Source organism: Phyllostomus discolor, chromosome 1 (assembly GCF_004126475.2).
Source record: "Phyllostomus discolor isolate MPI-MPIP mPhyDis1 chromosome 1, mPhyDis1.pri.v3, whole genome shotgun sequence".
Classification (NCBI taxonomy): domain Eukaryota; kingdom Metazoa; phylum Chordata; class Mammalia; order Chiroptera; family Phyllostomidae; genus Phyllostomus; species Phyllostomus discolor.
In genome coordinates this window covers 192,929,296-192,953,390 of record NC_040903.2, presented here as the reverse complement: position 1 = coordinate 192,953,390, position 24,095 = coordinate 192,929,296, and the positions used below count along the sequence as shown (strand labels likewise).

General features: G+C 46.7%; 1 protein-coding gene across 3 annotated transcripts in view; it reads right to left on the bottom strand.

The window, feature by feature from the left end:
- SUSD6 (sushi domain containing 6) overlaps nucleotides 1–24,095 on the bottom strand; it is a 92,872-nt gene that overhangs the window by 57,789 nt on the left and 10,988 nt on the right. The gene's annotated exons all lie outside the window — the stretch shown is intronic.

The window sequence follows — 24,095 nt, the reverse complement described above, 5'->3', positions numbered from 1 at the left end:
TCAATCCACTGAGCTACACCAGCCAGGGCTCCTCCTGCCTTCTTACTGCAGAAGGCTCCCTGCTCTTTTGTTTCCAAATACATGTCAAGCTTAGTTGCCTCCCTTCTGGGAAAACTCATGAATTCGGCCACAAGCATGAAGGTTTTTCTGAACCTCTGGCAGAACTATCTGGACCCTGAATGGGACAACCAATCATGCCCCTCCCCAGGGTCCACGCACAGTAACTTAACTGCTGTGTTGCTGCATTTACTGCAGGCAATAAGTTCCTGTAGAGACCACCAATTCTGCTGCTTTCTGTGCCCCAAAGTGCTCAACATTTACTTGTTTTCTGAAGGGAGGAAAAAAAAATCCAGAAGATAATTTGTGTAGACAATACCAGCTAACTAGCAGCAAACATAAAAGAGGAGGGCAAAAGAGTACAAATCCCAAAGTTTTAGCCAGATGGCAAAACAGATGCTTGGCAGAAGCTGCTGGAACTGGTCTGTAGACCCCAGAGATACCTCCATGTGTCACTGCGCCCCTCTGATGGGTCCCCATTACAACTGACTGGAGCAGTCTTCAGTACCCCCTTGGCAAATACAGTCTGGGAAGCTGATTTGCTAGATCTGACTTCTTAGGGCTGGCTCTGTGTTTGCAGGGCCAATACTACAATTCAACAAATATTTGCTATCTTCATTGCAAGGCTTGGGTGAGCACAGATGAAGTGGGGCACAGTTGTCACTGTCAAGGAATTCACAATCTACATGCGAGGAATTATATGTTTATCTGTATAACACTGTGAAATTGTTACTAGGACCCAATAAAAAAAAGTGTTATGAGAACAAAGAGGAGACGGGACCAAATAACTGATTGGCAGTAGAGGAAAAGTGGGAGAGAAAACTTTGAGCTGGACAGTTTTGCATGCATGGTGCTGATTGTAAACAAACAAAAAGAAATGGAAGAACAACTCACAAAATGATGGCAGGGAGAGAAAGCGAGGGGAGAGGGAGAGAGGGGTGGGGGGAGACGTAAGGAGAGAGGGAGAGAGGGAGGGAAAAAGTGATAGCTCTGTCTGCCAAGCCCCACGGAATGCTGCTGTCTGGTAACAAGAAATAAGTATCTGCATATACGTGTACATATATGTTTACTCAAGGGGATGTTTAAGTGCTAGACTTTGGGTTTCAAAGTATTCATAGCTGTGCAGGAAACACCTCCTCCAGGTCAGAAATAGCGAACCTAAGAGAACAGGCTGGTGTACTGTTGTTTACCTTTTACCATCTCTGTGGATTGCTTTCCAAGGCCTCGGAGTGGGATGGTATAAACAGGTCTGTGTCACTTCCTGGTTCTCAGGCCTTCTGCTACATTCCCAGTCAGTCTGGGAAGGCTGCCTGTTTAAAAATAAACTTTAAAACCTCACCAAAAACCCCAACTCTAAACCACCCTTTCCTCTATTTCATTCAATTTCACTGAAATTAAAAAAGGTTGAGTAAGAAATAAGACAAAGTGATCAGAAAGAATGAGTTCTCATGTCAAAACAAAAATATATGCTCAGAGTTCAAGGTCAGGAGATTTGGAGTTTATGCATGTCTGCCTCTAACTAGCAAACTTGACCTTGAGCAAGCAGGATGTTTCACCTCTCTACACAATAGCTGCTTCAGCATACTCTCAAGGCCAATGCAGTTATCCAATCTTTCTGGACTTCTAAAATAACACCAACAACAGATACCTCATAGAGCCAGTGTAAGTACTATATGGGGAAATGCATGTAAAGCACTTGGCATAGTACCTAGCATTTAATGAGTCGTCAAAACTGATAGCAGGCATTATAGGTATCACCATCTATCATTATTATTATCACCATCATTTGAAAATTTAAGGGTTGAGCTAGATGACTGCTACTTGAAGAACTTCTCTGGCTCCAAAATCCTATAATTCAGTAAGTCATTTTCTCTTTTATCTCTTTTCTTTTAGGGGGCCGGATGGAAAGGAAAGGAGAGAAACTTGACAAAGCATGACAGCTACAAACACACCCTCAGTGTTTGTGAAAATAGCAGAATACAATTAGAAAATGTACAGTAAGTAAAAAGGGACAAATTTCCCTCCGCAATGGAAAGGACTTAACCTGCTCCTTGCATGAAACACACAGCATGTGGCAAGTTCACCCACAACACACTGCCTCTCGCTCCCACGAGCACCCAGGACAATGCCCTCCGGGGCCAGCACACTCCGATTTTCCCAACCTCAGCATTAACTGTCAGCGGGCCCTTAGAGAAGCCCTGAAAGACAGCACAGTGGCCAATCCACCCATTTCTAATAATGACTAATCCTTCCACAGAGTACCCCTGTTTTAAACAAAAACTGCCTTTTACTCAATATAATGTGAATGTAGCCAAAAATCAAACACCCTTCCCAAAAGTTAGCCTATAACCAGAGGTGTTCAGCTTTATCAAAACCAAAGTACTAAATTGTAATTAAATTCAGATACAATTACAATTTCTTCTATTCATTCATTCAGTGTCCATGATGTGCCAAACACAGAAGATGCCAAAAATTAATAGGATAGGATATGCGAGAACAAGAAAGATGACACCCAGGTTTCTGGCCTAGGTGACTGGGTGAATTGTAAAAGCTACCGCAGGAGAAAAAGAACACAAGTACACAAGCAGTTTTTGCTGAAGAACAAATGAATGAATTTAGTTTAAGTTATTCTTGGATATGTTAAATTGTAGGTACCTGAAGGATATCCAGGTAGAAAGGTCTGGCAGGCGATCAGAAATGAGCATGAAACTTTGCAGAGAACTCTGAACTTGGGATATAGCCACAGCGTTATAGGCCTATAAGTGATGGCTGAAACCATGCAAAAAAGAAGAGCTCACCCAGGTAAGAGAGTTGAGTGAGAAGAGAAGAGAAGAGAAGAGAAGAGAAGAGAAGAGAAGAGAAGAGAAGAGAAGAGAATCAAGGATGGAATCCTGGGGAGCACACTAACTTTTTAAAGAGATATATTTGCTACAAAGAAATCAGGTGCATCACAGGTGTCAAGGAAAGGATACAGAGATTCAAGGCAGATGCAGCAATGGGCCAGTAAGATGGAAGACTAAAAGTTGCCCATTGGACCCAGCCACCAGGAGATCATTAGTGACCTCATCAAAGTAGAGTGTGAAGGGTAGATCATATTGACTTTACCATGAATCCAAAGTGAGAAGGTAGGCACAATTAAGGGCAAGGCTGCTGGGTGGTGGGACAGGAGTAGGAGAAGAAAGACTGGATGATGGGCTAGAGGGAATTTGTATCTTGTAAGTTGTACCTTCTCAGTTAACCCAAGGGCTTCAGTTAAGGCTCCCTAAACTGTCTATATAGCTCAGAGACACCCCAGGGACAGCCCCTCTAAAATGACACTCCCAAAGGCTATGATTGGCCAAAGCCAGGGAGAAGCTGGGAGAATGAATATTAAAGAGTTGCCTCTTCCCCGAGTGTTCGACAGCAAAAAATGCCTCCCCACCCTGTCGCCCCTCCTCTGAAATTGGTACCTCTTCTGTAGACTTCATGAGTGAGGAGAAACAGTTAACCTAGAGGCAGGGCCAGAGAACTGACCTTTTCCTAGTAACTCTCAGGCCTTAAGAGTCTCCATAAATATGGTGCCAGTTGCTGCCGTTTCCCTCCTTCCTATTCTAATGTCACCTGAGCATCTCTTCCTGAGGTTCACTCAGCTGGAGGAGTCTAAGAACATGTTCCTCCCCTCCATCTACTGAAGATTAACAGCCCCAATGTGGCAGGCACTTAAGCCAAACAAGGTACTGTCTTTTTGGCTCCAAATGTTCTCCATCTTGTGTAAGTTCCAAGAAGCCTCCGAATTTATAACCAAACCATGACTCTTCCTGCCTTCTTCCTCATAAATTACCCAAACTTCCTTTAAACTGTCAAGATTGCACTGTGAGGCCCCAAGCAAAAATGAGAAGCAGGAACTTGCCCACTGTTCCTTCCTCTTTGATTAGCGGCCCGGCCCAGCCGCCCACCTGTGCCCTTCCTCACAGAACCCTGCAACTGCACGGAGTCCCTCCACCGAAGCCCACATACTCCAGTTCCAGCTTCACTCTTATTCCCAGCTCTCTCCACGTGAGGCTCTAAATCAGGACCCTAGAAGAAAGGAATTTGATTGCTTCACATGGGATATTCCCTTAAATCTCCAAACAGAGACTCCAAAAGTAATCTTAAATTAGTCAAAGTTCATGAAGAAGTACCAAATGAAAAATTCTATAAAGTCCAGGTAATGTCTTGGAAGATGTTAAGAGGGATTATGATAAACATAGCAAATGAGAAAGAAACATCATAGGGGAGGGGTGGGTGGGTGGGCTGGAATGGGAGTAGGGGGGAGAAAACTGTACTTGAACAATGATTAAAATAAAAAAATATTTAAAAAAAAGAAACATCATAAATTAATGAGAGAATCTGATATTCCTAATATGTATCTTTCTTAAGGAACTTACTGACTTCACTCAACACATATATTGAGCACCCACGTATATTACATCCTATGAAAGGTACAAAAACAGGGAAAAACACATGCCTTTAAAGAGGCATGGCCTCTCCGTCAGCCTTTACAGTCAGCCCTGGCCTGTGTGGCTCAGTTGGTTGGGCATCAGCCTGAACGCCAAAAGGTCTCAATGGGATCCCTGGACAGGGCACATGCCTGGGTTGCGGGCCAGGTTCCAGCCAGTTGGGGGCACACAAAGGGTGGCCAATCACTGTTTCTCTCCCTCTTTTTCCCCTTCCCTTCCCCTCACCCTAAAAATAAATAAATAAAATCTTTTTAAAAAAGAGTTCACAGTCAATTTGGAGAGTAAGGCACATACATAATTACAATATGAGGTAGAAACGCATGGATGATACACAGCCAAAGTGTCAGAGACAACACAGGAAAACAAGCTGAGTCCAGAAGAGAGAGATGAAACAGTCAACGACAGGACCGATCAGTGTAGATTTGAGAGTCACACCAAAGGGAGTTCGATCCTGATTCTGCCTCTTGCTTCTTCCAGTTCCCAGGTGCACTGCTACCCCATTTTGTCACATACAAAATTGGTGTATCGGTACCTATCTTACAGAATTGTGAAGTGTCCGTGTCACCGATATAAAGAGTTTAATACAGGATCTGGCACAGAGTGAGACTGGGTAAGACGGAAGAGTCGCTGCACATAGAGTGTTAATGCTCCTTCCTTTCCCCACAGGGCTATTTGGGCCTAACTCATGCAAAGGCAGCTGAGCATCTGCTATTTGCTCATCAATTGTGACTATTAGTTCAATTAGTTGCCCAAGTTAAGTTGGACTATGGTCAGGAGGTACAGGAGGGAGGCTTAAAGTGTGTGTACGTGCCTGTTCACACCAGGATGACACCCTTCTGCTAAAAACACAGCATCAGAATAATGGAAAAGTTACCTGCCACACACACCATGATACTAAACGGCACTGTTCTTTTTTTAAGCTTTATTTATTTATTTATTTTTAGAGAGAGGGGAAGGGAGAGGGAAAGAGAGGAAGAGGAACATTGATGTGTGGTTGCCTCTCATGTGCCCCCTACCAGGGACCTAGCCCACAACCCAGGCATGTGCCCTGACCAGGAATCGAACCAGTGACCCTTTGGTTTGCAGGCCAGCGCTCAATCCTCTGAGCCACACTAGCCAGGGCTAAACCATACTATTCTTTTGGACACAGTAGGTGTTCAATAAATGTTCAGCAAATTGATATGCCCTGAACCTGGCTAAATTCTTAATAAAATCTGTCTCAATGTCTCCATTTTTAACAAGAGAATAAAGAGGAAAAAGACGTCCAAGGTTAAAAATTGGTCTGAGGATTTTCTACTTCTAGTCATGACGGAATAACAGGCACTAGACTTACCCTCTCCTTAAACAACTAGAAGCAAGGTATAATATACAAAGTGATGGTCTTCAGACATTCAACTGCAGGCAGCACAGGGCAGTGATGCTGGGAAAAGTGAAAAGAAATGTAGTGCCCCCTACTAGGGCCCCAGCTAACTCCCTAAGGATTTTCCAGGCCCCAGAGTAGGGAGAAGAAACCTAAATGAGTCCAATAATCTCACTGATTTGAAGAGAACACTGGGAACTTAGGGCAGCCACAGTGGCTAGAATTTGCAGGGCCAAGTAACTACAGGAGGGAGCTGCAAGGTGAAAAAAACTCCAGATTTGCAGAGGGATCCTCTTGAATCTTCAGTTGAGTACTGATCTGTGTTCATGTGAGGAAACCGGCTGGGTAAAGGAAGAACCAACTGAAAGAACTAGGTGGCATAACCCCCAGGGCTCACAGAGAGCCAGAAATAGTTCATGTTCCCACCAGCCCAAGTGGAGAAAACTCCTAATAGGACACTGATGGAATCTCCAGAAGGGGTTAGCCTCGGTAGTGGAACCATCCTAGCTGCAGGTTAGAGGCTGTTTCGGACCTGTCCTAACAAAACTGGAGAGCAGGCCTTGAAAGGATCAAACCAATTCCAAATAATTGGAAGTGCTTCTGAGAACGAAGTCTAAAATTTATTCAGAGGAATACAAAAAGTTCTAGCACCCAGCAACATAATACTCACAGTGTCTAGCTTTAAATCAAAAATTAACAGGCATGCCAAGGGGGGGGGGGGGGGGGGGGAACCAGACCATACTGGAAGAATAATCAAACAATAGAAACAGATCTAAAAATGACACACGATAGAATTAGTGAATAAAGACGTTAAAATCTCTACTATAGATCTCCTTCGTGTGCTCCAGAAAGAAGAGGCAGGCACACGATGAGGAAAGAAATGGAAAACATAAAGACCCAAACTGACCTTCGAGAGCGAAAGGTATAAATATCTATTATAAAATGAAAAAATATGTGAGATGGGACTAACAGATCAGACACTGCAGAAGAAAAAATAATAAAGATTGAAAACATAGCAACAGAAACTGCCCAAAATGATAAACACAGAACATCAGTCAGCAGCGGGGCCATATCAAGCAGCCTAACATATGTACAATGGACGGGGTGTAGGTACAAGAAATATTGTAAGAAATAATAGCTGAAAATTTTCCAAATTTGACAAAAAACTATAAACCCACAGATCCAAGCTCATCAAACCCCAAGGAAAAAAGAGGACAAAAAAGAAAAACACAGGCACATCACAATCAAAAGCTGAAAACGAGTAATAAAAGAAAATCTTAAAAGCAGCCATGGGGGGTTAGGGTAAGGAGAGGCACAATGTATTCAGAGAAACATAAAAGCATAGTAAGTTTATTATCAGAAACAATGCAACCTAGGAAGCAACAGAGTATCGTGTTTAAAGTATTGGAAAAAATCTGACTCTGGTTAAGGCAAAATTGACAAGAACTATGAAGTTCCCGTCACTAATCCTTTTTGTGTTCCGGAATATTATTTTTCAGGAAAGTCTTGGGGGGGGGGGGGCAATCCCACTGACCTTAAAAACACATGTAAGCACCACTGCCTACGAGGAGTACAACGGGGTAAAGACCCTTTCTCAGGCCCACAAAAGGGGCCGTGACCCATGTTTTGCGTGCTCAGAGTGTTACGGACTGTAGCTCTCATGCAGTCCTATGGCAATATCGCTTCCCATGCTGGAAAAGAGACAGAAGCATCTGCTGGAGGATACATCCCCGAGCAGAGAAACTCAAGTTAGAAATGAAAAGCAAATCTCACTAAGGAATGAGTTAGCCTTACCAGCGCCAGGTTTTGAGTAGAACGGCTCCTCTTCAAGTGTACACATCTATGGGTTTAACGTGCCTGACCGACCTTTACAAGTTCAGATAAAATGTTTTTGGAATGAATGGATGCTCCTTGAGGAGGAGGTAAGAATAACTGAAAGTGTGAATCAGAGTTGCTCAGTTCTTAGCTACACAATCTAGTCCTGGGCAGCCAAGTCTCCTCCTCATTAAGTACCCTGGGCAGGTGCCCCATTCTTCCGAGTCCAACTTGGCACTCCACAGCCTGGAGAGAACAGGATGACGGCCATTTATCTGCTCCCTGATTGGTCTGGTCTCCTTGCTAAACTGTAAGGACCCAGGAAGGCTGGAGCCCCACCTGTTTTATGCTTTCTTTGTAACCCTAAGACCAAAACACACTAAAACAAACAAACAAACAAAACAGAGTAAGTGCCCAAGAGGGACCCTCCTCCCCAGGTAACTTGTTGCCTAACTAGTGGTTCTCAACTGGGAGCAGTTTTACACCCCTTTCCAAGATGTTTGGCAACATCTTCAGGTAATTTTGAATGTCATAACTTGTTGCAGGGGGCAGCTTCTGACATCCAGTGGGTAGAGGCCAAGGATGCTGCTACACATCCTGCAGTACACAGGACAACCCCCATAATAAAGGACTGTCTGGCCCCAACGTCAACGGTGCTGCAGCTGAGCCCCTGGCCCGAGCGAGCACTGTGCGGCAGCGGACGCCAGCAGACGCGTGTGGTGCAAACTCCATCCCAGCACAGGAAAGCTTCTCGTCCTACCTCCAGTTGTCAAAACAACATTTTTTAAAAAGCTGTCACTTATTTATTTTTAGACAGAAGAGAAGAGAGGAAGAAAGACAGGGAAACACTGATGTGAGAGAGAAGCATCATTTGGTTGCCTCTCCTAAGCACCCCAACTGGGGCCGGGAATTGAACCAGTGACCTTTTGCTTTCTGGGATGACACTCAAGGAACTGAGCCACACTGGTCAGGACTCAAAACAACATTTTGATTGTCCAGTTGTAATAAGCTTGGAGGGAGAAGCTCAGGGGTTCAGACGTCTTTTAACCCCAGCTCTGCTACTGCTGATTTGGTTCTGGACACGTCACAAAACTTTTCTGGGCCCACTTCTTCCCAGTAAAATAGGGGGGCTGGGAAAGATGATTTAAGAGTTCTTCCAGCTCTAAAATTCTACTTGCAGTACTTCACTTGGCCTTATCTATGTACAGTGAGCCAAAGAGAAGGGGGAAGAACTCAGTCGTCTTGTATGCATATCCACCCTCTTAAGGACAGAGGTTTTATACTGTGGAAACCAACCTGGGCCGAAGTAGCCAGGGTCAGGCTCAAGGGACCCAGGAAAGAGCTCTGCAAACACTGGCTGAAAGCCCAGCCCGGGCTCTCAGGTTTAAAATATGGAAGTCCTAACGAGCCTCCCTCCTCCCTAACCCAGCTCAATCATTTTAATGGGTGTAAGAGGAGGAGGAAAGCTATTCAACCGATGGGTATGAGCTATGGAACAACAGTGCTGACACCATCTTGGAGCTTATTAGAAATGCTGAGTCTCACCCTTCATCCTCATCTACTGAATCAGAGCATGAATTTTAATAGGATTGCCCAGGTGACTCATATGCTTAATTAAAGTTTGAGAAGTCCTAGTTTAGGCTGTCCTTCTATTCCCTGCTTTGTCACCTCTTCACTTGAGAAAGATGACCTTAACGTTCTGTCCACATTCTCCGCTGATCCCACCTCCTTGCATTTGTAGCCCCGCCCTCCGCCTCCACAAACACATAAGTCCAGAACTTGCAACCCCAGAGACATCAAGAGTAATGGGGATGGGTTACTTTCTCCTTGCCTCTGTCCTATGTCCACACAAGGTCAGAAAGAGGCAAGACTTGAAGCACAAGAAAAATTAGAGCTTTTCTTGTGAGTGATTCAGCCCACCCCACCATTCAGATTCCCCCGGAGGAAGGACTGAAAAAGGGGTGGTGAACCCAAAGGTACAAACTCCAACAGAAAGAGCCTCATCATTTCCTTCTAGTGAGAGACCAACAGGGGTCCAAAGTTTCATTTCTCAAATTGTTTTGCTTGCTGCTGCTCTGTCTTACATTACATAAAAATTCTTGGGGACATGGGCTAAAGGGCAAAGCACACACTCAGAAGTAAACAAGTGCAGCAAGGGTTCTCCTGGCAGAGTGGTGTGGGGCAGCAGCTGGAACAAAGGCAGGACCTCGATGGAGAGTAGCGTAACAGAGCCCTGGAACAGAAGACAGACATGGGGATAAGGGAGGCTGGACCCTGCCCCGTTGTCAGGGCAGTGATGATCGGGCTGCTGCTCACCTCTCACCCCATCACTGTCACAAGCAACAGATGGTCCAGCTCTAGGCAGCTGGCCGAGACAGCAATCTGCGCAGGCCTGTCTGCCCCTCCCCTGGGGCTGGAGATGGGGAGACACAGGGCAAAGTCTGGGGCCCATCCCAGGTAGAAGCTACACCTTGAAAGTACAGCTAGGGCAGGTGGCAACATCACCCAACACTTTGCCACAATGACAAGAACCTCCAAAACAATTCTCAGCATTACCCAAGGTTCTCCAGAACCCACAAACAGCTCATCAGAAAAAGGGCCTTGGTGAGCTGGGGACAGGGGAAGACCCAGAACAGCTCCCAGAGCGGACTGGGGCGTTTGGCTTAGGAAGGATCATGTAATCATTCAACACTTACCACATTCTAGAAACCGCACCATCCAACTGGGGGTCCAGTGGTGAGAGCAGACAGTCTCCGCCCTCTGGAAGCTCACATCAGGGTCAAGAAAAACAAGGAAACAGACAGTAACACAGGGGGAAGTGCTGAGCATGGGACAGTGTAGCAGCACACAGGAGGGGCACTCCCACCAATGCAGGAGGCAGTCTGAGCTGACACTGACTTTAGGAAGGTGTTTCCCAGGCAGAGCAGAAAGAGGTGGGTAAAGGGGATGAGAGATATTCCAAGGAGAGGAAAGAGCACATGCAAAATCTCAGAGGCAACAGAGAACTGGGAACTGCCAAGTTCTGTCCCATCCTGTGCTGCTTCTGGTTACCCAGACCAGGAGCAGACTCATGTATCAGTCCTGCAGAGTCTAATTCTTCCGTTTTAATAGGGGAACTGAGGCCCAGAGATGGACCATGACCTGCCCAGGGGCACAGCGCTTGTTAATGACTAAACCAGAACTTAGTTCTCCTAACTCTTCACGAGCAAAGCTCGCTCAAATATCTCCCAATCAGAAACTGACCACTGAGTCTTGGCTGGTGTGGCTCAGTGGATTGAGCACTGCCCTGAAAACCAAAGGGTCCTTGGTCTGATGCCCAGTCAGGGCACATGCCTGGGTTGCAGGCCAGGTCCCCAGTAGGGGGCACGTGAGAGGCAACCACACATTGATGTTTCTGTCCATCTATTTCTCCCTCCCTTCCCCTCTCCCTAAAAGTAAATAGAGAGACAGAGAGAGACCGACCACTGAGCCCTCTCAGACAGAATCAGCCCCAGCACTGTTGTCTGTTGTGCTCCACCCCTTCTGAGCACCCAAGGTGTGGCTCCCGTCCAGGCCCCTGCTAGATGAGGAAATCCAGCAGCATTAATCTCCAGGAACTCTAACAAGGCAGGAGTCATTCATGAAACATCAAGAGTGGCTACTTGCCTTTTCTGGAAAGGAGGCAAAAGGCATATATAGTAATATTCAAGGTAAGTTGAAGTTCACTGGGGGGGGTGGTTGTTTTAGCAAAAATCATTCCCCCTTGGAAATGAAGAAGGGTTATTCTGAGAGCTGAAGGGAACTATCAGCCAACACAGAAACAGGAGGTGAGTCTGAACTAGTACTGCCAAGCCAGGCGGGCTTAATTAAGAGTCAGTCCTCCACCCTCTTCCCTAGGAAGCACACCCCCTTCCCCTTCCCTGGCTGGTCACACTAACCTAGCTGGGAGAAGCAGTCATTTCAGGGAAACTACAGGCCTCCCTGCTGGCCCAGCCTCAGGGGATGGGCCATTAGCCAGGGGGCCAAGCCATTGGAGCGCCAGGGCACAGCTGCCCTTACCATCACCTCCATATCCCCCAGGCTCCAGCCTGCCAGTGTACACCCCTCTAGATTTCACCCCTCTAGATCAGAGTGTGCACAGAACGGAAGAAAGTGCTCGCCAGCTTTTCCAGTGTAACCTCTATGAAATCTGAAGGCGCAGTTACTCAACTGCAAAGCAGAATTCCTCCCCTACTCATAACAAAACGAAAATGCATATCAACAACCAGCTAGCAGGTTAAAAGGGTGTGGCAAGAGGCTAAGGAGCATAGCGTTAAGCCCATTTACTAACCTCATCCAGATGCCTGGTGAATCTCCAAGGCCTACAGCACTGGTATGATGAAAACATCCTAATGATCAGAAATCTTTCCTGCCCAGAATGTTCTCAGATGCTGCCTCTGACCCCACACTCAAGTGCAATCACCCAGACTGGTCCTGGCCTCAGGGTCAACACCAGCCCGTGGACACTCAGGGCAAGAGAGCGACCTGCCAGAAAGATTGGCTAAAAAGCAATGTTAGGTCTAGTACAACAGTGGGGCCATAATGGGCACCCTCTGTCCTAAACGCCTTCACATCTGCCTAAAGGAACCTCTGGGTGGAGGGTGTGTATGTGGGGGGTGTCACTGTGGCCAGACTTCCTTCTTTTTCACCCCCCCCCCAAAAAAAAAACCCTTTAGAACTTGCCCTCCTGAAAGGCGAATGCAGGTCTGACTTCCAGACCTCGCTGTTTGAGAGAACTTCTTGTTTTCTCTCACTGCTTTTTAAAATAGATGAATGCTTCCCTAGGGAAAAAGCCAGCTGTAAATACAGGAGAGGATCAAAACTGAATCCTGCTATGAGTTCCAGGGGAACCATTATACTATTGTAAAAAGCCTTCTCAAAAGAAGCAACACACCCCATTACAAACAAAAAGCACACAACTTTGTTCAAAATATTTCTCTAAAGTGTAATCTTTGGGCAGATGATTTGTCTATACTCCGTGGCTGCTTCCTCCTCTCCTTAACACTAAGACCTTCACATGTAAAGTGAGTTTCTCCCTGGGAGTCTTAGAAAGTAGTAGCTCACAACTCAGTGTACAAGCTACTGAGTGTCTATTATTACTGCAAACAAAAGGGAGCCACACAAGAAACCTGACAGGCTAATAAGCAGGGTCCCACAGCAGCCTGACCGACTCAGAGATGTAAAGTAACCACACAAATCCCTAACTTTGGGCAGGTCGTAGCAGGCAGTCACTTACCAGGCTTAGCAAAGGCTAATCTTTACCTAAAGCGAGGGCCGTCCATTGTTCTTATGCATCTAGGATGACATACCTTTAAAACAGCAGAGTAATTTTCTCTCCTGACCCCTGGAAAGCACAACTGCTGGCACCACAACAAGAGACCACAGAATCCCTCGTTGTTATCTTGTTCCCCGCATGCCATCTCTACGTGCTGTAAATGCTCATTCTTAACTATCCTGGCCCCACCAATGTAAAACCACATGTTTCTCCGCGTTGCCTTTTAAACAATCCTAGAGAGTCTCCCCACCCATCATCCTTTCTCCCACCTCCTTCACTGACCACCAATGAATTTCATGTAACTCTCATGTCCCCTCCTTTGGTTCTAATGCATAAAGTAAGCAAAACTGCCATCCTCAGGAGTCATTTTCTCAATCCACCAAGATTTTGCTTCCCAGCATAGGTCATCAGTTTGCCTCAAATAAACACATATAAATTCTCTACAAATGTGGACATTTTCTTATGTCAACATTATCAGCATCATCCTTAAAGGGCTAAACTTCATTACCAAACTGCTACGGACATTAACACAAACTTAATCCATCCTGTTCTAGGCAGACTGAGGCCACAACATTTCCCAGCTGAGAAGAGAATGGGAAGAGGGTGCAAATCTGCAGCAGGCAGTCTGGCTTCTGCACTTACTGTGTTCCAAAATGAACAGTGTTTTTCAAAGGCTCCGGACTCTAGGAAATCAGCCTCTGGTTTACTGTACCCCTCCATCACCAGTAAGGAGGCTGCCATCCCGATACCTATTTGCCAAAAAATAAAAGCTAAGGAGGTGTTTCAGAGAAAGTCTGTGAAAAGAAAATGCAAGCTGGTTTTATTTTCCTACAAGCTACGATTAAATGGCTTTGCTTTTGCAATCATACTTCCTATGTAGAAATCCAGTGAGCTTAGATGTGCCCCATAGATTTAAACAGAATTACGAAGAGTTTGGTTGACTGAAACTGGTCCCAGCCCACAGATTTTACTAGCCTGTTTCACAGCACTAGGCGAGTCTCAAAAAGAAAAAGGAGACTGGGGTGGCGGGTGGGGAGCAGTCAGCACAATGCTTAAATATCTGCCAAGTCAGAAAAGTAAGACACTGCTTTCAATTTCATGCAAAATTCTATCGTTCAAAATAAAATGCAATATAAGCCTATAAGCCTCATCAGTGACAAAGCGAAGAAAATGTTTGTATTTGCAGAATACATTCAAATCCTCAAACTTGCTAGAGGAATCTATACAAATGCCATTCTTACAAATAAATCCAATTCTCAGTCTGACAGGTCTACTCACTGTTGTACCTCAACTGTTGTTCCCTTCAGCTCCAAGCTTCCCCATAGCCAAGGACCTTCTGCACCCTCCTTTGAGAGGATCTACCACACAGGCATCCAGCCTCCCCACAACTCCCCAAGAACCTGGCTAACCGCTGGGACGCACACATTTTCCACCAGGGTCTCAAGAAAACCTTCGAATGAACTCTTGGGCGACACGCCCGACCCTTTCTGTCCTTTCCGTGTTCTCTCAGGTCCTGGTTTCCACAGTCCTAAAACTCCTGTGTGGTCTTCAGGCCTCCAGCCCCTGCTCTGCTCCAGGCCATCAAACCCTGCTAGGATCCACACTCCCAAAGCACTTGTCAGATCACCAATGGTTCCTCTGCCTGCCCCATACATCATCATTTCCTGACAGTCTCTATAGACAGCTTGCAAAATGCACAGAAGGCACAGGCCCCAGCTCACCGGGAACTTTCAATGGAGCTGGGGAGGCTGCAGACCCAGGCAGCGAACAATCAAGGCACACAATAAGGAAGGAGTATCTATTTCAGTATTCCATGTGGGTGCAGTAAAATGCTGAATTGTGAGGTATGAATAATTAGAAAATAAGAAAGAACAAGCAGCTACTTATGAGTATGGACAAAATAATGAAGGGGGAAAAAAAGATAGTAGAACCAAGACAATCAGAGAGGGCCCTTAAAAATGAAAAAAGGGAGATGTGACCTGGAAGTTTTAAGAGCTGAATAAGAAAGGGGTAATGGGACAAGAATAAGGGAAGAACAGGGAAAAGTATTCCACTTGAGATCCTTCAGGGCAAGTGACAATTCTTGCCGTTTCCCTAGTATCTACCACAAAGTATTAAGCATTCAACTGAATACTTTCAGTAAGGCCAGTGTGTACAGGCATGAAAAAAACAGGCAGAGGAATTTAGCCTTGATTCAGTAAGTAGTGGGGAGCCAATGAAAGCTCCTGAGCAGGAAACTCAACCTGATCCAATTTAACAATCATTAACTGAAGGCCTACTATGTGAGAGGTACCCGAATACACGGTCCTCACTCTCAAGGGGCCCGCCGCCACAGGAAGGGCTGGTAATACTACCTCCCCCCCCACACAGGGCTTCTTCCTTCTCTTACCTAGTCTCACCTGGGACAAGAACCATGTTCCCGGGAGATGGGCCTGGCAGGAGAAACTGAAGCAGCCTGGCAGGCCAGACAGGACAATGAGGTCTGCTGACCAGGGTGGTGAAACCCACAGAGGAAAGAACTGGCAGGCGCTGCTTAATGACTGGAAAGGGGGGCTCAGCGATGATGACATAAAGTCAGAGAACAGGCAGACTCGGGTTCCAGTTCCCAGATGGTGACGTTCTCTTCAAGCCATGCTTTGGCTCCCTCGCCACCAAAAGCTAAGGTCACTCAGCCTGGCCATTCTGCCTGTTTCTGGAAATGGGGGTTTACACATTCCATCCTTCCCGTCTGCCCAAGGTTTTCTGTGTTAGTTGTGATTTCCTGTAATTCCCACTTGTGAGGGGGTAAAGGGTATTTACACAGAAGAGCTGACAATTCCTTTGTCCATCACAATGGAGATAAATACATCTCAGTAGTCCTCAAGTTTTACTGGCAGCTCTTATTCTGGGAAGAAGAGAAAAGGAGGAGAAAGCATTACATTTAAAAAGCCTTAACACAAGAATAAACTCAAAATGTTTTATTTTAAAAAAAAAGCCTTGAGTCACTGTTCTCCTTACAGAATTAAGTCTCCCTCCTAAGAAGAGCCTTCCCGGCTGCATTTAGTGAGGGAGGAGGGTTGAGACTGAAAAGTATCAACCCTGACAGCCAATACCCCTAGAGCGGAAAAGAGGCCCAAGGTGCCTCACCACTTGGCTACCTGCAGAGTGAGTACAAAACCAGGAAAGCAGAATCTACATAAACCAGGCCGAATGCTTGAGCACGCAGCATCACTGGAAATCAGCAGTTGGCCTCCCACACGAACTGCTCTGAAGGGGAGAGGACACTTGGGGACAAAGGTGTTGCTGAGTACCCGACCCAAAGCGGGCTGCCTGGTGCAAAGCTAGGACACAGGAGGGCCAGAATGGCTCCCAGAAATGTGGCCCTTCCCTGTTAACACCCTGTGGGCCACTCTGGCACCCCTGACCATCCCAGACTGAAGCAGCAAAATAACAGGTGAACAGCGGTAATTAATCTCTGGAAGGGAATCAAGTTTGAGATGTGTACCTTTAGAAAGCAAAAGGGCAATGAGCCCTTTCCTAACCATTAGACAAGAATGGGGGAAGGGCAGGGGGGGGCAGTGCAGATTGAATGAAAACAAGCAGTTGCTTAAAATGACTTGGAGTGTCTGACATTTTCTAAACAAGTACTTCCCGCCCACCTGTGACAGATCCCGACTGCCTGAGAACAGTCACGCTGTACCCTTCACACGGGGTCCTCAGAGAACTCAAGCTAGAACGTGACTGGGATTGTCTGTTACCAGAGAGCATTCTGCCAGGGCTCTGCTCAGGCTTCCTACGGGCAACAACGGTTTGGTTTTTTTTTTTCTATAAACCTGTGTCTGGCTGTGTCTGTGGGGAGTGGGGTGTTTGGTCACCCTGCAGGACTCGATTCTGCAGCAGGGTGGTTATACTCATGAAACCTCAGCATAATAGTAGTAACAGCATCATTATCAACTGGCCACTGACTGCTTGATCACTGTGCGTGGGTTTAAGCATTTTCGTTCTAATATCTGATTTAATCCTCACCACAACCTTGAGCAGTAGCTACTCTTACTATCTCCATTTTAGGCAAGGCAGAGAGGTTAGATTAGCCCAAGGTCACACAGATAGCAATTCCTGAGGCCAAGGTGGCAAATTAAGCTGTTTGATACCAAAGCATACAATCTTGGGAGAGGTTCAAATTTATTCCATGTCAATGTCATTCATTCATTCATTCATTCATTCATTTTTAGAGAGAGAGGAAGGGAGGGGGAAAGAGAGGGAGAGAAACACCAATGTGAGAGAGAAACCACAAGTGATTGCCTCTCACACGTGCCCTGAAAAAGGACGGAACCTGCAACCCAAGCATGTGCCCTGACCAGGAATCAAACTGGTGACCTTTCGCTTTGTGGGACGACACTCAACCAACTGAGCCACACCAGTCACAGCACTGTCATTCATTTTAAATACTAAAACTATCCTGGATATATTATGGAACAGGAGGCAAAATTCACACACATTATAAAAAGAAACCAGGAAGTGTTGAAGAGTATTCACACTGCTCCTTGCAGTTCCACACCCTCTGTAGGTAGGCTTGGGCTTGGCTTCCCAGCTGGGTATCAGAACCAGAGCCCGGAGAAGTGTGTTTGCACACCACGGTCCCGTCCACAAGGGACCTGATTCCCCAGGTAGGGTGTTGGGATTCTAAAGCACACTTTCAGCAACACTGCTTTGGGGTATTCTAAGAAACTTCTAAAGCCACTGCAAAATTTGGGAACTAGGTCATTAACGACTGATGGCTAACTCCCCTGAACTGCTAATGAGACAGATAATCACTACAGGCTAAAAAAGCTGTTGACAGAGTGGAGCACAGTGAGATAGAAATTCAGAGACATTAACTCCCAGAGCTCTCTTTACCTCCCCAAATGCAGCGGATAAAGAGACTGTCTTCTCTGCCCCCAATCTTACACGTTAAAAAATGACCTGGCTAGAAGCTGTCTCAAAAAATGAGCTTGATTTCTCTGAAAAGTAAGTGCCAAAGATGGATACACTGCATATTAATGATCCAATGCAAATATCCTTAATAGAATCTTCAACAGCAACAGGCTGAGAGAGGAAGAGTTTTGTTTTTTTTTAAATGTGTGCTCTTTAAAAGTCCCAACACAAAACACATTGCCTGGGATCTTTGTACCGGTTTGTAAGTTAAATAAAGAAGTGCTTGCTGTAAAAGTTTGCCTGTTTCAGTCAGTCAGTAAGTGTCTGACACAAACGTGAGCTCACCACCTCTGTCCTTTCTCCTGGGCTTTGGTTATCTATCTCAGTTGCATTACTACCGGAGAAAGATGGCAGCAAGTTCGGGAACAGTTTCAGTAATCTAATTAAGTTGTGCAGAAACACTAACGCTCTCTCAAGGACCAGCCCGACCTTTCCTGGCTCCTTTCTGGCCTCCGAAGGTAAGTCCTGGCTGCTGCCTCTCCTTGAGGCGGAATCCCCCCTCCATTCTCGGATTTCCTCGCCCTCTTTGCAGGGGCCACATGGTGTCGACAGGAGTTCAGACCGCCTGGCCCTGCTACTTCCCAGCTGTGCAGCCTACAAAGGTGTTCCTTATCCTCTTTTGGCAACACTTTTCACAACTGTAAAATGAGTGTAATATAAACAACCTATTGTACTTCAAAACTGCTGTGGAGATTAAATAAACTAATTTATATAAAGCATTTAAAACAGTGTCTGGCACACAGAAAGCACTCGATGTGTATTATCTTTTATTATGAGCCTACCTTGTAATATCAAGAAAGTTTTGCATAAATCTAGAGCTTTATATTTTTCAAAGCAGTCTTCAATTCATTATTATTCCTGCAATCATTCCTCACCATAACCATTTAAGTTAGACAAGACTGGGAGTTTATGAACACTTCTTGCTGTAAGAAAAAGGAACCAGCCCGACCACTGGAGCTGTTTACTTAGCATCCCGCTACTCTCACTGGGTCAGTGGCCTGCCTTAGCCATCTTTGTATCCCATCCCCCACACACAGACTAGCACGTGTCAATAAATCAGTGTCGACCTGCACTGCGTGTAGGGCAGTGCAGCCCCAGCCTAGTGGCAAGGAACTGGGAGGAAATCAGACTCACCATTCTAGGGAATTCCTGGCTCCCTTGAACACAGATACAAGAGGCTACCTTTTCCAGTCCTGACCGCAACTCACCCCTGAGAAGGAAGGGAACACCGGCAGCAGTGGGTGCAGGCAGCGGGTAACTCAGAGCGGACTGTCCCTCCACAACCTCTGAGGCAGCAGGGAGTCGTGATGATATAACGGCATTACCCAGCCTCTCCGGCGGGCCAAATGAGGATCTATGAATGCAGTGTCTCAAAGGCAGATAATGCTGCCTTAGCTAACTGAAGTGGGAGCTGCCTTTCAATAGAGTACAGGCCAGTCTATAAATACCAGGGATTAAAAGGCTTTCTGCAGGGCCCAGCTGCCACCTGCCTAAATACAGAAACTATCTATCTGGTCCTCCAGGCCACAAACAAACCCCGCAGGGCTCCCTCCGGGGCAGAGCTGCCTCATACCAATGGTATAGCCCTCTGCAACCTTCTTTTCCCAGTTTAGTTTATTTTTGTTAACAATCCTCTCCTTCCCACACCCTGCAGCCAGCACCATCCACCCCCAAGCACCCCTCCACGGCCGCTCCAACCTGGCCCCACCCTCCTCTCTCCAGGCATTTGTTTTCTGTCTCCCTCACCGCTTCCCTCTTTACCCCAATTGCCTCATCCTCATATATTTTATCTGCTCTGGAAAAAAAAAACACAGGCTATGGAATCCCTCCAACCTTGGTTTTTAGCTCCAGTCCAGTAAATTGCAGCACTCACCTCCCTCAGCTGGGTGTTCTGATCTGTGCCGTGAAGACAAGCCGGTCTCGGCACACACGGCACTAGGTGCCCGGCACAGCACGTGCACCGACACTCCGCCTTGTCCCACTCCCCACGGGGATTTTCCTTCTTCCCTTCTGGGCTCTGTGACCCCGATACAGTCCCTCTTTCTAGGTTATCACACCTGCTACATCCAAATGTCTTAACCCACAGGAATAACTCGAAAGATGAGTATTTTTGTCAGTAATGTTACCTGTTTACCAGGTACATTCTGGGCACATGGTTGCATCAGCAACCTGCCAATTACACTAAAGAGAGGACTGGTCACCTTACCTCTCCCCACCAGAAATGACCCATTCGGTGAGGGGAGTAACCCAAGTGGATGGGAAGACATAGAGCCGAGAGTCCCTTCTGGCCAGAAGCAAGAGATGAGAAAAGGCAAAGGAGATGTTGTGGCTCCGCAACAGTGTGCCACTCCTCCCTCCCCTCGCCCTGAAGATGCCCCTGCGAGTTCACGACTAGGCCCGAAATAAACCTAGGGCTCGGTTCTTCTGTAAGTATCTCCTCCAAAGCTTCCAGGCAACCACCCTTATAACCAGAATGAATGTAAGCAAGTCTGTCTTCAAAACCCAGAGAAGTACTACAGAAACACGAGAGACGGCCTGAACAACCTGTGTCTTCAAGAGGTTTTTATAAAGCAGCTGGGAGGGTGGCTTCTCTACTGAGGAGTCTTATTTTGCGATTAGTTAAGAGGAAGAGGGTCCTTTTCACAAGATCGTTAAGGTCCTCCAGGAATCTTCCGTTTGCCAAGCTAACAGGAAGCATTTTGACGCCATCAATAAGGAAAAGAATCTAGGCTGGGAGTCGCAGCGGACTCACCTAGAAGTGCAGTGACTGGGTTGGTACTAAGTGTCAACAGTGAGCGCCTCAACAGCAGGCCCCTCACATTCTTCAGAGAACGGGGGGGGGGGGGGGGGGGGGGGGGGGGGGGGGGGGGGGCCACGACTGTGACATGTGAACTCAGCACCTACACCCAGTACCCCGTCCGAAGCAGCACAGACTAAATGTCTGCCGGCACCACTAACTGCAGATTTGGAGAAAGTGTATAAGAAACACAAACACTATCAAGTACGAAAGTCTGAAAACTGCACATTCCTCATCAGTCCACTCGGCAAACTCAGACTGGCACAACTTTTGACACTGCATTGCCTACGTTTTTTACCAACTGGTGAGTATTTCACGGCCCCTGGGAAGAAGGGAGCAAGGCAAATGTGGCGAAGTCTGATTCAGAGAGAACCCAGAGAATGAAGGTGAGAAGCGTACTGTACAAACCCCAGGTGAGACCCCGGGGGCACAATCAGCTCTGGCCCCCCAGAGTCTCAAGTATGGAGACAGGAATCTCCCCCTCTCTGCAAATAAGACTGGGCAGAAATCACTCAGGGTTTTTTCTCTCAAAATGTGAATATAGAGAACAGGACCCCACAGCAATGATCAAAACCTGTGTCCCACCAAGTCTGGCTTCAATTCAACCATTCGATCCTACCAACAGGTAGGTAGTTTCGGGGCAGGGGGGAAGTTATGGGCGGTACCAAAGTGGTGTGGAGAGACACCCTGCCTTAGGGAAGCTGAGCCCATCCTTGTGCAGGCCTTCCAGGACGACAGAGCGAGGATGAGCAGACTCGGCTGATACGGTGTCAGTGTAGGCTACAGCAGCATGGCAGCTTAACAGCAACCAGACCTGCAGGAGTCAAGACACCTGAACTTACAAGGGCAGTGGTAAGGAGTCTACCACCTGCCAAGCCAGAAAGATGGAGAGAGGAAACAAGCCTCTCCCTTTTGTCATCCTGGCTGCAGCCATCCATCCATCTTGGGAAGCAGAGAAAGGACGAGGTCCTAAGCTGGTCTCTCTGCCACACTCAGCCCCACCAAGGTGACCCTCCACAATCTCCTGTCCAGATTAGTGGTGCCCTTTTACATCTGTGGCCCTGGTCAGTGCCAATAGCAGTCCGTATTTACTGAGCAATTACTATGTGCCAGATACCAGGCTGACTGCTTTACACGCTTCTTCCATACTGTTACCCCCATTTTCAGGTAAAGAAGCTGGGTCTTAAAGAGGAGGCTTACCCCAGGCCACACAAACCAGACACCAAACAGCACTACAGGAGCGAGGGTTGACTACTGATTGATATCCCTCCTCCCCAAATAAACTTCCAGCTGAGTATCTTTTGGTGTCAGGCACTGTACCTAGTGTTTTTAAATACCCCATTTTGTTCGATTTTTATAATAATCCCACAAGGGAGTACTTTCAAATGTAATTTAATTAAGTTAGACATACCAGTGAAAAATTTAAATGACACACAAAAAAAGTTTAAGAAGTTATAGTTTCCTGTTACCTTTCCTCGCCCTGGAATTCCCTACCCTGGGCATAATCATTAATGTCTCAGCAGCTGCCCTTCCAGAAAGAGGTAATGTTGACATTACCATCTCCACTTTACGACAAACCATAAGCGGCTGAGCTGACACCAAAAGCAGGACCCGTCTGATCCCGGAGCCCGCTAGTCTCCACCGCCTCCCACTCAGTGCCCACTCCGTGCAACAGCCGGCCATTTCCATTCAACAGAGGAAAAGGGGAAACTATGCTTGGCCCGCAGCCAGCCTTACTCCTCCACTCTCCCAGCTAAATGGAAAAAGAGACGGAGCTGGCCAAGCACACCCTGTCCCAGGAACATGAGCACGGCTTTATGGGTCCACAGATCCGAGCTGTCCTGGGCGAGGCAGGGCCTCCACCTCTCCCCTCCTCCCTGTCCTCATGGGCTTGTCCTCTGCCTGGGAAAACCAGACCAAGGCAACAGGGAACAGGAGATCAAGCCTTGCCTACAGGAGAGCCTGGGTTCTTGAGCCAGCAAAAAATAAAAAAGGGAGGACACTCCTTCAGGAACCCTCATGAGTTCCTAAGGCAAGTCAATCCCCTTTGGAAACAGCATGGGGGTAAGGGGCGCATCTCAAGGAGTCACTGGACCCACTGCTGCTCCCTGGAGTCCGAACATGACTGCAGAAAGACAGAAAGAAGACTGCAACAATGCGTGGCACAGAGTAAGTTTGCAGAACCGCTCCAAATCCCCATCACAGGGCCCTTAGAATCTAAGGAACTCAGAATTTCAGCTCTGGCATAGCCCAGCTGCACCCTCTGCTAACCAGAAAACTGCATGGATTTCTAGATACTAGGGTTCTGTCTGTATAGCCTCCCCTTCCTCCAAAAATAAAAATCAAAGCCCCCCAGACTACATGGAGATGCTTCTTCCAGAGCAGATGAAAGCTGCCCTTTTCCAGTTGTGTGTACTTTCACATTTGTCCCATTCGTACACAAAAACACCCCGGGAGTGCCTATGCTTAGCGGGGGTGGGGGAACAGGAAAGGGACTGTCACACTGCTTTTCATGAGCAAGTTAAAATTTATCCAGTCTGCAGTTCCAGGGGGTTTCCTACTTCCCTGAATGGGACACCAGTGTTTGACCGAGCCTGAGCCCCAGCTGACTCGGGTCACCATTTGCATGTGCGGTGAGTGGCTGCTGAGTGTCTACTGGTCACCAAAGGCCTTTGCTTTCCCACTTAAAAAACAGGACAAAACCCTTCCACACAGTATTATATGATGCCTTGTGTGAAAGCACTTTGTAAAATGAAAAATCTTTATTGCTATTAATATGGATACCCAGACTGCAAAGGAAACTCAAACCAGCCCTTTCCACCCTTAAGGAGCTGCAAATCTATGAGGGTGAGAGAGACTTACCAACATGCTGGAGAACGATTCAAAAAAGGTGTTAGACTGTGTGCTGCCAAGAACCCCTGTGAGGGTGGGAGGTGATTTTACGGGAAAGTGTATTCAATAAACATCCGTTCAATTACTAATCGTGTTCAGAGGTACTGCTTGAAAAGTATCTACCTTGTTGCTTTTCACAGAAAATTTTACCAACACCAAAGGTCCTGAAATCTGTTTATTCTGCTCTTGCTCACATGTATCCCAAGAAAAGCAGGCAGCATTTGTAGAGCGCAGCCTTTCTTTCAAAGATGTGATTTTTCAAAAGCGTACACAGACCTTCAAAGGAGATGACCCACATAATCACATTTTGTAATTCCAGAAGTAACAGACCACCCCCCGAAAGAGCTCCATGCTGGAGAACAAACAGAAACAAGACCGGGTTAATTACCCTGTTGCCTGTGACTACCTCAGAGTGGATGCTAAATATATACATATATTTACATATCTATG